Here is a 13,194-nt window from a genome sequence, read left to right as displayed (position 1 = left end):
CGTGTGTGTGTATGTGTGTGTGTGTGTGTGTGTGTGTGTGTGTGTGTGTGTGTGTGTATAACGATATTGTGTGTGACTCATCAATGCAACTTCACAATACTGATTAGTAAAGGTTAGTTCTTACTGTAGTATCTCACAAACGCTACGTGAGACCTTCTTCGTCTGTCTGTTGTCTGACGCAGCTGAGGGAGGAGGCATGTAGAAATAGTGGGCGGGCAGAACTCGGCTTAAAGGCACAGTACGACAAAACCACCCCCTGCTGGAAATCAGTATAAAACAGCATCTTGTAAAAGGTATAATGAAAAATCTGATGGGTATTTTGATCTGAAACTTTATATACACATTCTAGAGACGCAAAAGACTTATATTAAATCTGAAAAAAGGGGTAACCTAGGTGCCCTTTAAATTGATTTTGAGTGTGGTATTTTTAAGTTTACATTAAATTGGCTTTATTAAAAATCTATTAGTAATGTATTGTAGTAGAAATACATTTTCCCAAAATGTCTTTACATTTCATATATGTGCTGTAATGTTGCATCTTATTTATATTTTTTGTTCCTTCCCATAAGGTATTTTTTGGACTTGTGGTTTATTGCACAAAAAGATTAAAGTGTTTTGATGAAGCACAGATGCTGTTTTCTTTGTACACACATTATCCCAGGTAAAAAAAAAAGTGCACTAAAATGCACTTTATTTAAGTATACTTAGTACATTTTTCAATAATGTTCTAAAAGTGCTCTATTTTCGCACACTAATTTTGTACTTAATGTACTAAAAGATAGTATTAAGTATATGTTAAGATAAACTTAATACCATCTAAGTGTACTCAACTGTGCTATTTTGAGACACCCTGAAATTGAACTAAAATGTGCTTTTAACATACTATATCTGTATTTTAAAAAATAAATTTAGTTACAAATAGAAATAAACTTGAACCATAATTTTAAACATTTAAATATATTTGTGACTAATTTAAAGTATAATAGTAATAAATTAAAAGAATATACAAATTGTAAAAAAAAGTGTGCTAAATACTGTATTAAAAGTGCTCGATTTTCCCAAACTAATTTTGTATTTAATGTACTAAAAATTAGTATTAAGTACTTTTTAAGATAAACTTAAGTACATCTAAGTGTACTCAACTGTGCTATTATGAGACAAAATGAAGCTGATCTAAAATGTGCTTTTAACATACTAAACATTTATTTAAACAATATATTTTGAAGGGATAATGTGTGTACAAAGAAACAGCATCTGTGCTTCATCAAAACACTTTAATCCTTTTGTGCAATAAACCAAAAACCATAAAAAGTCCAAAATTACCTTATGGGAGGGAACAAAAACTTAGCAAAAACTGAGAACACAAAAATATAAATAAGATGCAACATTACAGCACATATATGAGATGTAAAGACATTTTGGGAAAATGCGCTTCTACTACAATACATTACTAATATATTTTTTATATATTAACTTATTTTAAACTCAGGATTAGTATGTACACAGTGTTCTAAAAATCAACTAATGTTTAAAGCATTTAAAGCACACTTTTGAAAAACACACTAATTGTCACGATAACTTTATTCACAATAACCATGGACTATAATTCGCCATTTCTGGACAACATTTTCATACATGCACTCTGCTCACACTCACACATGCTTCCTCATCTAGAATGATTACACTCGCACCACCTGAGGATTGTCAGAGACTGATTGCCCACACTATTTAAGCAACACACTCACTCATTCACATTGCAGAGTCTTGTTAACTGTAAAGTAACACTACAACGCGTTTCCTAGTCTTGTTTTCCTGTGTTTTGACCCTCAGCCACGGGCTGTGTGTCTTAGTCTGCCGCCTGCCTTCTGACCACTCACCTGATCCTTTGACTACGATTCTGGACTTTCCTTGTATGTCTGTTTGCACCTGTATTGACCATTGCTTGCCTGACCACTGATTAAACCTGCACGTGGATCCTATCTCTGTTGTTTGTGTCACTCCTCAGGTTACACTAATACAACTGTTTTGGATGTTTTTTCTGTAGTGTACTTTATTGTAGTACACTAAAAATGTATTTAAGTATTACTGGTATTTGGTATACTTTTGTCAAGTGTACTAAAGTCCTACTGAAGTATAAACATTTAATTAGTATATTTATAGTGTAAAACCATCAAACTTTTATTTAACACAAAACAATAACAATGTACTAAAATTGTATTTGCGGGTATTTAAGTGTATTTTAATTGCATTTAACTATATATTTTTTCACCTAGGATCCCTTCAAAATATATTGTTTAAATAAATGTTTAGTATGTTAAAAGCACATTTTAGATCAGCTTCATTTTGTCTCATAATAGCACAGTTGAGTACACTTAGATGTACTTAAGTTTATCTTAAAAAGTACTTAATACTAATTTTTAGTACATTAAATACAAAATTAGTTTGGGAAAATCGAGCACTTTTAATACAGTATTTAGCACACTATTTTTTACAATTAGTATATTTTTTTAATATATTACTATTATACTTTAAATTAGTCATAAATATATTTAAATGTTTAAAATTAGGGTTCAAGTGTATTTCTAGTTGTAACTAAATATATTTTTTTAAAATACAGATATAGTATGTTAAAAGCACATTTTAATTCAATTTCAGTGTGTCTCAAAATAGCACAGTTGAGTACACTTAGATGGTATTAAGTTTATCTTAACATATACTTAATACTATTTTTTAATACATTAAGTACAAAATTTGTGTGCGAAAATAGAGCACTTTTAGAACATTACTGAAAAGGGTACTAAGTATACTTAAAGTGTATTTTAGCACACTGCTTTCACATTTTGTATATTCTTTAAATATATTACTATTATGCTTTAAGCTATTCTTAAATATTTTTATAAATGTTTAAAATTAGGGTTCAAGTGTATTTCTAGTTGTAACTAAACATTTTTTTTAAATACAGATATAGTATGTTAAAAGCACATTTTAGTTCAATTTCAGGGTGTCTCAAAATAGCACATTTGAGTACACTTAGATGGTATTAAGTTTATCTTAACATATACTTAATACTATCATTTAGTACAATAAGTACAAAATTAGTGTGCGAAAATAGAGCACTTTTAGTACATTACTGAAAAGTGTACTAAGTATACTTAAATAAGTGTATTTTAGTGCACTTTTTTCACCTGGGGGGAGAGAGAGAGAGAGAGAGAGAGAGAGAGAGAGAGAATTCATATACAGTACATCCGGAGAGTATTCATAGCTCTTTACTTTTTCCACATTTATGTGGAAAACCCTGTGGTGGGTTTACGTGAGAACAGCACGGGCACGAACAGCACTCGCGAGATACATTTGAGATATGAAAAAGAGCACACAGTGGCCTCTTGTGGATTTCCGAAAACAAAAACTGCAAAAATACGTACCTCCCTGGATGTATTTTGCGGTCTCCAGAAACGTCCACGGAACTACGTTTTCAGAATGAGCCTGGGTTGGATCTAGGTTTGTTTTCAAAATGAGCCTGGGTCTCAGAAGGTTAACTGGAGTTCTCCTGTAAAAAAATCAGTTGATCAGACATTATTTGAAAAGGCATACCCCGGTCCAAGGTCCTAGGGTTGACAGTACATGTCAAAGCAGTGCATGTCAAAGCACAAACCAAGCATGAAGACAAAGGAATTATCTCTAGACCTCCGAGACAGGATTGTCTTGAGACACAAGGCTGGGAAAGGTTACAGAAAAAGTTCTGCTTCTCTGAAAGTTCCAATGAGCACATTGGCCTCCATCATCCATAAGTGGAAGATGTTTGGAACCACCAGGACTCTTCCTAGAGCTGGCCGGCCATCTAAGCTGAGTGATCGGGGGAGAAGGGCCTTAGTCAGGGAGGTGGTCAATAACCCGATGGTCACTCTGTCTGAGCTCCAGTGTTCTTTTGTGAAGAAAGGAGAACATTACAGAAGTATGGTAGAGTGGCCAGACAGAAGCCATACCCCGCCTAAAATTTGCCAAAACCATAAGAAACAAAATTCTCTGGTCTGATGAGACTAAAATGGAACTCTTTTGAGTACATGCCAGGCGTTATGTTTGAAGAAAACCAGGCACCGCTCATCACCAGGCTAATAACATCCCTACAGTGAAGCATGGTGGTGGCAGCATTATGCTGTGGGGATGTTTTTCAGCTGCACAACAACTCGTGGAATGTCCTTGAGTGGCCCAGCCAGAGCCCAGACCTAAATCCAATTGAACATCTCTGAAGAGATAGAGATAGAGCTTGAGAAGGTACTGCAAAGAGGAATGGGCAAAAATGCCCATAGGTGTGCCAAGTTTGTGGCATCATATTCAAAAAGACTTGAGGCTGTAATTGCTGCCAAAGGTGCATGAACAAAGTATTAAGCAAAGGCTGTGAATACTGATGTAGATGTGATTTTTTTTATTTTTAAGAAATTTGTAACAATTTCAAAAACCTTTTTTCATTTTGTCATTATGGGGTATTGTGTGTAGAATAGAAATAGAGGACATAAATGATTTTAATCTAAGTGCTATGAATACTTTCTGGATGCACTGTATTCCACATTTTGCATTGACTGAAAACTGCCCATCACACCGGACACAAATTGACGCGCCACATCTTTTAAACTTCTAAATGTTGTTTTTTATTAGTAAGAGTGCCATTCAGCATTTGCTTATGATGTCCGATTTCCGATGATGACGAGGAGCGATGACCTAAATTTTACAGATGGAGTTGTATCGAATTTGTTGGAACCACTGCCTTCTGCAAAGGCAGGGCAGAAACAAAACACACACTGAAAGAGTCAGGCTGACACTTTTACCTCCACCTGCCAGACGGGAAAGGGAACTGTATGCTGGCCTGGTTGAGAAGAAATATACTAAATCATGATTATATTATTGTTATAAACATGCTATAATTTCTGGTAGAAATGTGATGAAAAGCATGCTAGAGAGGTGGTAAAACATGCTAGCAGTTTGTTAGGGTTGGCTACCAGTGTGTAAAATCTAGATCAGGGAAGGGTAACTTAAGTCTTGGAGGGCTATTGTCCTGCAGCCTTTTGAACCACAATAGACCAAGCTAAAGAATTTCTTTCAAAATCACCAGAAAGTTACAGGCAAGTTTGTTAGATTAACATTAACTAAACTCTGCTAATCTCTGCAAAACAGGACCAAATTAATCCATCTGTTTGGTTTTAAGTAGCATGCTAAACAATTAGTGTGCTAAATCATGTTAGAAGGATACTAGAACCCTGATAAAAATATGTAAGCAATGTGCTAAATCTTACTAAAATCATGCCACCTGTTTGATAATTCTTGCTAACAGTTTACCAAATCATGCTAGAAACCTATACATGTGATAAACTATGCTAACAGTATGTTACATCTTGTTTAAAATCTTTTACTAGTTTCAGCTATCCATGTTAAACTATGCTATAAACTATGTGATTAAAACACGCAATTGTTATTATTCTTTGAAAGTTATTCGTTTATACTTGCTGTTCCCATTTGATTTCATTTAAGTCTATAGGCTGTCTCATTCCAGCAAACTGTGCTACCTAATTTTGAATGATTCGATTTAATATTAACATTAAGCTATTTACAGGCACACAAACAAGCACTATGGAGCTTTATCTCTGGATGTTGAAAACAGTTACAAGTGATTAAATGAGTTGTCAAATTTGTTGTGAAAGTTTCATTAATTTATTCATTTTTTTGTCGGCTTAGTCCCTTTATTAATCCGGGGTCGCCACAGCGGAATGAACCGCCAACTTATCCAGCAAGTTGTTTATGCTGCAGATGCCCTTCCAGTCACAACCCATCCCTGGGAAACATCCACACACACATTCACACACACACTCATACACTACGGACAATTTAGCCTACCCAATTCACCTGTACCGCATGTCTTTGGACTGTGGGGAAAACTGGAGCACCCGGAGGAAACCCACACGAACGCAGGGAGACTGCGAGGCTCGAACCAGCGACCCAGCGACATTCTTGCAGGGAGGTGAAGAAGTTTCATGTAGATCAATTTCAGAACATGAAAGACAAACAAAAAATATTAACCATAACTAACATTTAATCTAAAGATCAAAGTACCTATTATTTAGTACTTAATTTTCAGAGAAACAAACTTACCGTTTTGACCATGGCCATGACATTTCTCTGAAACACAGTCTACAATTGTTTAATTGTCATGGCATATTGTTTACAATAAAATGGCTATTCTGTTTATCTACAAGCACTTGGTTACCTTAGCCTGATTCTGTAAGATAGTTTAACAGATATATTATATTCAAATATTTAAATTATAAATTAGTCACTTTATTTAAGGAATCAACACACATTATAGTAACTTCATCTACACTTTATATCATGCATTAAATCATTTTAAGATGTATGAACCAAATTTCAGGAGGTAAGTTCATTAATATAGTGGCTGAATACTAACAGAAGCATAATTCAACCTGCAGGCATTATTATCTAAGGAATGTGAACAAAACATTTCCTCCCAATTTTTGGAGAAGGTCATAGAGAAACGAACGTGTAGCAATATTTTTTTCATTCTTGTCAGTCAGCAGGCTGGCTTTCTCAAAGAGAATGATATGCAATACCTGGCACAACAGGATTCCTATACTGCCAAATAAAAATCTAACAATAAAATTGATAATCAGAGGGCAAATTTCAGGTCTGGCATTTACTCTCCCCTCCCTAATAAAAGCAGTATTACATTTGATTACAGCTATTATTAACTTACTTAGTGTAAACTACATGACAAAGGATCAAAGGTCAAAGTCAGATACGCAGTTTATCAATTTTTATAAGATGTATGTTTCCATGAATATTTTAAAAATAAACACTGCAAACGATGGATGCGTAGTTTCTATAAAACTCATGACATCATGCAACTCATTCTGCTCCTAAAGGCTTCTGACCACAATATTAGCGTAAGGTGGGTGCAGTTTGATGTTGTGCTGAAAACGCCTCATGCAAACATTCTAGATGAATACAATAGCTTACAGCATGTGTTCATGCTTAGCCCAGTTTTACACACACTACAAACACTGAAACTTGCTAAATGAGCGTGTTTGTGGTCCTGGTATTCAGGTTGTGAACAGAATAAATGCCCAAGCATAGTAATACCTTATTTTCTCCGTAATCATGAATGGAAATTAGTATTAAATTATTTTAATCACATTACATGTTTAAATGATTTTTAATTAACTAACGAATTAATTAATTTATATGATAAATATTTTGTGTTTGGATTAGGATTCATATGATTTAAATTTCAACTTTGTTTTTAACTACAGAACATTTCAAGAGTTCACACTTAGCTGATGATTAATTATAAGCTACTTTGGCATGCTGTCCTGGGAGAGAGCCCCGAGCTCATAAGATCCTCGAGCCCCGGGCTCCGTCCCTTTGAAAGGCGCGAGGGGAGTTTGAGCTCAGGTAGATCTCGAAAACTCCCCTGCTGTAGCAGCTAATAAACAGAAAGTGATTGCTCGTAAGAGATAACCACTTACTAGGAGCATGTCTATGGTGCTGATTTGTATTAGTCAATTAACTTAAGTTGCATGTTTTTGGACGGTGGGAGTAAACCGGGAAACCCAGGGGAAATCCACGTGAGCACGGGGAGAAAGTGCAAACTCTGCACAAAAACATCTGCTGGTTTGGTAAAGCCTGAAACCGGAGACATTATTGCTGTGAGGCAACAGTGCTAAGCACTGGGCCACTGTGTTACCCATCTAGGAAGGAGGAGTAGGGGTGGATGTGGGGATTCGTTAAAATGAAGAGAGCAGTGATACGTAACCCAGGTTATTTGTAGTAGCTTAGGAGTCATCTGATTGCTGTATTGAGAATTGGATAATGCGGATCCAGCCACTAACAACCATAAGCACCTGATCCTCTCGAAACTAGTTTCTAAATAAACTTCACTTAATTTGACGTTGAAGACAAATTATTAATATAGATTGAAATTCTAAATTCTAAATTATTTTTTTTTACTTTAACTTAATTTTTTATTTAACTTATTCCTTTATGGCAGCAACTTTTATTTACTGTAATACATGTGCCACTTTCAGCATTCAAAGGATAGGGGATTAATAATAATTTAGCTTTCAGATTTTGGGTGACAGTATGTTTTTAAGACAACTTCATAATTTCAAAAATATGAAAATATGAATGAAACATTCAGTATCTACAGTAGTTGTGGAGAAGAGGGGAGTCTGAAGAGAGATAGAACTTACATGTTCTGTTAAACTAACAAGAACTAAAAATACATTACTCTTAGAAAACTAGTTACAGTTTAAAAGTAAAAGTATAGGGGCAAATCATTTACATGTTCAGAGTGTGTGGACAGTTCATGTAGTTAAATGGTTGAACTACAGAAAATCAGTAATGTTTTGACAGTTAATATTAATACAAAAAAAATGTGTGAAATATTAACATGTGTGAAATAGGCTATAAACATAATAAAATCAAGCACAAAAGAAAAATTTCAGCTTAAAATTGTTCCCAATCATTTTCTTTTCGGCTTAGTACCTTTATTAATCTGGGGTCGCCACAGCGGATTGACCCGCCAACCTATCCAGTACATTTTTTTCACAGTGTATGCCCTTCCAGCTGCAACCCAGCGCTGGGAAACACTAATACATCCTCATTCACACGCATACACTATGGACAAGTTAGCTTACCCAGTTCACCCATCCCATGTCTTTGGACTAGTGGGGGAAACCGGAGCACCCAGTGAAAACTCACGCCAACACGGGGAGAAGTAGAACATGCAAACTCCATACAGAAATGACAACTGAACCAGCCAAGGCTCGGACCAGTGAACTTCTTGCTGTAAGGCGATCGTGCTACCCACTGCCACCCAAAAGGTGTGAAATACAGAACACAATAAATCCAAGCACAAAATTTCAGCATAAAAGGATATAATTAGAAATAACCTAGAATATTTTTGGCCACTCATAAATAAATGTTTTAATATAAGAATAAATAGTCCCCATATTGTTGTGAAGACATGTTCAGCTTTGTAAGTACCAGTAAAATGTATTTTAAAGTATATTTTCTTCAATAAAAGAGAGAATATATTCTCCAACAAAATCTCTTGAAAAGACGGTGGTATTCGTATTTTTAAGCATTTAGTTAGAACGAATTTACTGACATGCACAGCTCGTGATGTCCTTTAGAAATCCACCAGGAGAATATATGGAATTACATTACAGAGCACGTTATTGTTTGGTGATCTGGTTCATCTGCAGTGCCGAAAATGAAACCTGCACGACACGTGACCGAAACCACAACAGGTGAGGAGAATTATTTGCTCATGTTTACTGCTTCGAGCCAGGCGGAAGTCAGCTTGAATGTCACACGGTTCGTGCCGTTCCGTCGGGCACATCATTTAACTCTGAAAGTGAATGACATTTCCTATAAACGGCAGCGACATATTGTAAAGACAACATGCAGTGTAGCCCCCGTTTGGGTTAATTTCAATTAGAGACAGCACGCGGGCTATTTTTTATCTTATAAAAGCAATGCATGTTAATCTATCGTGAGGATGTGTGAGCTACTCAAACCCACGTGATTATATATTGCTTAATTAAAAACATGGTTTAAAGGGAAAGTTCACTCAAAAATAAATGGAATACTCACTATTTTACTCCCCCTAAGTCAGGGTCACCAACCTTGTTCCTGGAAAGCTATTCCTGCAGATTTCAGTAGCAACCCTGACCAAACACACCTGTCTGTAATGGGGTACATGCACAGACTTTTAATTTCTGTCAGCCAGCCCCAGGGCTACCTGTTAATTGTCAACCTATACAAGGTTGCTGTGTTTAAGATTTAAGCACTGCAATAAATTATGTTTTTCGCGCCATGTCTGTAACATGTAAATAAATTTTACTTTAGTATTTTCAATGAAGTTTCTGTGCTAGCTTGCTGCTAACAACAGCGCCTGCATCCGTTTACAGTCTTCCATATCTTTTTACAATTTACAACCAAATGGATGCTTAAGAGTGTGGTGCCGTGTAGGATTTAAATCAAACTTCACTTATCCACACATACATAAAACACATCCATATACACCTATAAATTACTTGCATGTACACCTATACTTCTGGATATTCAAAACAACACAGGTTAGACTTGTGTATATACATATAAACTTGACGCATGCATACACCCTCATATACATGCGCATACATACAGTATAAACTCGATCCTCACATAAACACCCACATTAACACATGCACATACATATAAACTCGCAGCACGCAAACACACCTATACACACTCGCATATACATATAAACTCGATCCATGCATATGCACCCATACTCTTACATATGTAAACTCGATGTCTGCATAAACACCCATAACAGTCTTGAAAACATACAAACATACAAAATAAAATTCACAAACATATATACAGTTAGTTGTATGTATATATATATATATTTACAAGTGACATCAAATTACTTTTCTCAGGCTTTTTAATTAATTTAAAGACAACATATTCTGTATATTTTTTCTGTAGATTTCACTTCCATCCTTTTAGAGAAATTTTCGAAAATGTATGCACTGTTATATGAAGCAAAGCCAAATTTAGACAAGTGTGAAATTCATTTGCAAAAAGTGTAACACTGAACCTCATACAAACTAATTCACACAACTGAAGTCCAAAATTGTTAGAGTGTGTCCTGGTCTTCTACTTCTCCAGTGTTATATTTTTGCTGTTTCTTTGAAACTAGAAAGAAACTAATCAGGTTTTAGACAATTAGTTTTCAAATGCACTTACAAACTTATAGCCTGGGATAGGATTTATACCTCTTTCACAACAGAACACCTCCCAAGATTCCTTTTAACACCATAAATTACCTAAAACTGCAGTTTTAATTATATGATTGCAGTCATTCATCTATCTTACACTATCAAGCATTATTCAACAAGGAAATACATTTAAATAAAATAAGTTTATTGTAATAAATAAATAAAATATTTAAATAAAATAATTGAATGGGTCGAAATGATAAATATTTTTATGCCAAAAATAATTAGAATATTAAGATCATGTTCCATTAATATATTTTGTAAATTTCCTTCTGTAAATAAAATACATCAAAAATCCATTTATAATCGACATTTTCCGTTTCTAGTAATTAATTTAATCAGCTTTAATGAGGATTTTTTTCAGTGTTTTGAGTTAGATTTTTTTAAACGTCAGATTACTTTCCAAATAGTTTTAACTTCAAACACACTAAAACATTTCCATTGATTAATAGTTTCCATATTTTGTGATTCACAGGTGTTTTCTGTTTATTTACAGTCACGACTAGAGTTTTATCATGTGACCTTGAGCTTCTCTGTCAACATTTGATGTTGAAAATTCAACTCTGCATTTTAATAAATTGATTGTCCTTGGCATTTTAGTAATTTAAACAATACTTTATAAAAATTAATGTAAATAAAAATAAGTCAAGGTGGTTCAGTGATTAGCACTGTTGCCTCACAGCAAGAAGGTCGCTGGTTTGAGTGCTTCCTGGGTCAGTTGGCTTTCTGTGTGGAGTTTGCATGTTCTCCCCGTGGCGTGAGTTTCCTCCAGGTGCTTCAGTTTCCCCACAGTTCAAACACATGCGATATAGGTGAATTGAATAAACTAAATTGTAGTGTATGAGTTTGAATGAGTGTGTGTGCTGGATAAGTTGGCGGTTCATTTCACTGTGGCATTCTGATGAATGAAGGGACTAAGCTGAAGAAAAATGAATGAATAAATGAATGAATGAATAAATTAAAATAAGTCAATAAAAAACAGAAAAGGCAAGCCTATTAATTAACATGTTGTTTGTTCTGTAATTTAAAATATCAACACAGACAATAGATCGCTTCAAACTAGAAAAACTAGTAAATATGTGAACAATGTAACCTGTCAAACTTTTTAACATGTTGTTGGAGGAAAGATCAAAGTCCAATAATGCAATTCAAAATCATAAAAAATAAATTTACATTTCAAAAGATGTACAGTTATGGCAGGTTTGTGGTCATAGCCTACATATTGAGTCAAATTTTGGGCCAATAAGATTTTATTACATTGCTCTATTTACATTAGTTAAAAAAGTAAATTGCATTAATTTCCAAGGGCTTGTCACTTGAAGGCAATGCACATTTATCAGCAGTTGATGACACTGGAACCACATATATTGTGAAATATGTGCTGCAGTGCTATGAATATTTTCTTTTGATATTTCTATTGGGAGTTTTCCTGCATGTCTCCTCCTCTCCATGGTGTTTGTTGGCTGCTTTATCCCTGCTGCTGTGTTGCCTATGGCAGCAGACATGGAGGAGGATAAAGCTTTGACTTTCTCTTTGGATGCACATAAACAGTTGAAACACTTGAAATTAGAGGGGGAAAAAAACTCCTTTTACACTTAATTACAGTGCATGTCTATGGAATGTGGACAAACATGTTTCTTTATTGGATTAAGCTGCATGGAACTACAGGTGCCACTCAAAGTACAGTTGTGTAGTTCTTTATTAAATCACTTCAATAATTTAACTTCCCATTTTATTAATTTGAGGATCCTATTGATGGCATTGTGCTTCCTTATTTTTATTTTCTACTGCCTACTACCTGTATGTTTTTTTTTTTTTTTTTGCTGTGGAAGATTCTGTCTTGTTTTCAGTTAGTTGTCCTATTGTGTGAACTAGACTTCCCCTTAACAGGCCTTTCCGCATAGGAAAATGTCCTCTTTCTTTGCAGGCAATTAAGTGGTTTAAAACATTTATGAATTTTGTTATTCTGTTGAACTCAATAAAAGTTATTTTGAAGAATATAATTGTTTGGGGGGAAAGAAGTCATTGGCCTTACAAGTGGCCTTTGCAACATAACGTTATCATTAGGATTTGTGCCAGATTGGATTTATCATCATCTTCTTTTCACATTTGCTCAGAAGTGTTTAAACGCTATTAAATATGCCACATATCAGTGAATATATGCAAGTGATAAACCTTGATTTTAAGCACTCCTGCTTAATGATTACATCTAAACATAACATTGATAACAGCATATATGTCAAAAGATATTAAGAAACTGTATGACTAAAGTCTTAACGTTTTATTAAATTAATTAAACGATTAAAGATCATTTTCTGTGTAGTGCATGAAAGATGTGTTGTTGCCCACACAATCT

Source organism: Danio rerio, chromosome 21 (assembly GCF_052040795.2).
Source record: "Danio rerio strain M-AB ecotype USA chromosome 21, GRCz13ab, whole genome shotgun sequence".
NCBI classification, from domain to species: Eukaryota; Metazoa; Chordata; class Actinopteri; order Cypriniformes; family Danionidae; genus Danio; species Danio rerio.
This window is presented reverse-complemented; position numbering follows the sequence as displayed.